Raw genomic sequence first — 2,688 nt, 5'->3', positions numbered from 1 at the left:
TGAAGTATTGAGCTTCTCAGTTTATAAAAAGATCATTAATGTTTTATTAAGGAGATCTAGATCTGAAAAAAACGTTTGACAAAGAGTCATTTCATTATTTATTGATTTCAAAACGTTTTAAAACATGTTTCTATGTGTTTAGGATTTTTGATAAATGTTTATATGTGATCTTTCATTCCAGTTTAGTGCAAATATGTTGATATTAGTATTTTTCATGCTTGGGATTGATGGAGATGAGTTTGGATCAAATTTTGGGTGAAAAATAACATGTACAGAGTTTCTGCAGTCAATCGGCCGACTGATCAGTCGACCGACGGGCAAATTTTCAGCCATCAGTCGACTGACCAGTCGACTGACGGGCTGATTTTGTTTTCTCAGCTTCTCAGTCGACTGATCAGTCGACTGGCGAGCTGAGGCTGTGCTGCCTGAGCCTCATCAGTCGACATATGAGTCGACTGGCGTCATCAGTCGACACATCGGTCGACTGATGAGCTGTTTTACAGATTTTTGATCTGTTTGAGCTGTCTTTCGGGGTCGCCTCGATTATCTGACACTACATTGCAATAATAGTGACTTGTCTATACATGTGAGTTGACACTTTTAACACAAGTTTAGACCCGTACATCAAGACGCGTTCGAGTTTAGGATATGTATATCTTTCCACATATACCTTTGACAATTGCACCTCTTTACTTATAGTCCATGTGTTGGGCATATCTTACTGTTGATCTATGTGTTGGATACTTATCATTTCGGTCCATGTGTTGGACACGTATTTTATAGAAGTCCTTGTGTTGGACTGTGATTTATAGAAGTCCTTGAGATTGGACTGTGAGTTATGAAAGTCCTCGTGTTGGACTGTGATTTATAGAAGTCCTCGTGTTGGACTGTGATTTATAGAAGTCCTCGTGTTGGACTGTGATTTATAGAAGTCCTCGTGTTGGGCTGTGATTTATAGAAGTCCTCGTGTTGGACTGTGATTTATAGAAGTCCTCGTGTTGGACTGTGATTTATAGAAGTCCTAGTGTTGGACTATAAATTCATTCCAGACCTCGTGTTAGACATTTGACACCTATTTCATGAGTTTGGAAACTACGACATGATGTTGATAAGGCACTTATGTAAATAATAACATGTCTTCCATGTTAGCTTTGGTATGCCACTATATAATGTTCTGAGATTTGCTGTATTTCTTTTATTATTGTTTCTGTACTAGAACCTCGGGTTTGGTGTTTAGAGATTTACAATTTGAGATACAAGGTATATACATGAGGGTTTCCTTGTTTGGATTATTTCGCTCGACGTACCTATGCTCGTGTTGTAAATTTCTAAATACTTAAACCCTCTTTAGTAGGATCAATGATTTTAGATCTATTATACATATTATCTGTATTTTCTTATACAACGAGCCCTGTTCCCTTGGGGTTGGTTGTGATGTTACTCGCTAGCGCTTTGACGCTCGTTGTCCCTCCCCCTTTCAGGTCACGAGCCAGGAGCACGGAGAGTCGCAGGTTGATAGCGGACTACTTTAGTGTTCAGCTTTACTTTCTAGCTATGTACTATTTTTTTTCTTTGGGCTCCACTGTAGTGAGGTTAGACATTTGAGAGTCTTGTTCTAGAAGTTGTAAAGGCTGTATGCCTTATTTCCTTATCGCCAGACATTTGTATTTGAGACTTGTTGAGTATTCCAGTTTATCTACTCAGACCTTGACTTTATATTTCTGTATGTTGGATGATGAGATATTTATGTGATTATTATCATTTCATCAGTCTTCCTTGTATTATCTTTTACCTGTTTTGTACCTACACCAGTTGTTGATTCTACTAGATGGATGTTAATTGTGATGGTGAAACATGTTATTGCACGGTGTGGTGCATAGCAGGTTTGACATTCTTGGTTTCACCTTGGACTGCAGCCTTGTGTGAACCCAGGGGCGTCACACGGGTGTTTTCCCGACATGGGATGGCTTCAACTTATTGAGAGGATACTTATGACACCTAGCTTGAAGAGTCGCTCGGGGTTTCTTCGCCGGACCCAAGCATTGTTTAACCTGAGCTTTGCCTCGATCCTCATATGAAGAACTATGGCGATCTGCCATCATAATCTTGAATTTTGATAGGTCAACACTGATGTGGGACTTTACCAAAGGTATGGGAGTACTAAGAACAGGAATAGGGGATGTCGGATACTCAAAAATGGTCGCGTGAGGTGAACCAGGTGCAATGCGAGCTGAACTAGCTCAGACATAGCGCGGGCCACCATTTAGTAGCTCGGCCTTGGCTGAGCCAGCATTTGGTGGATCGGCTTTGGCCGAGCTAGCAGAATGTGGTTCATGTTTTCTGAGGATTTTGGGCGCTGTTTTGACCTTTAGACTCCATACTTTACGTAGTTTTTGTGGTTTTTGGTCCACCTCATCTTTTTGCAATTTCCTGGCTTCCTGTATAAGGATTCTTGCCTGCGCAAGCAATACGCGACATTTTTGGATTTTCTCCTCAAGGGTTAAACTGGTCCTTCTGACTTGGATCCATTCATCCGTTGCTGGTTGGGAGGAGGAGCTATTTTTTCGCTATTGGGGCACTTGGCGCCTTTTGAGTTTCGGATCTGCCTTTTAGCAGATCCCGCCAACAGGCTCCAAAGCCTTCGTGAATTAGCGTGCGAGGTGTTGACGCTACCTTTGACGGGCTTTC

This window comes from Asparagus officinalis, chromosome 5, assembly GCF_001876935.1.
Source record: "Asparagus officinalis chromosome 5, Aspof.V1, whole genome shotgun sequence".
Lineage (NCBI taxonomy): Eukaryota > Viridiplantae > Streptophyta > Magnoliopsida > Asparagales > Asparagaceae > Asparagus > Asparagus officinalis.
Note: the sequence above shows the minus strand (reverse complement) of the source record.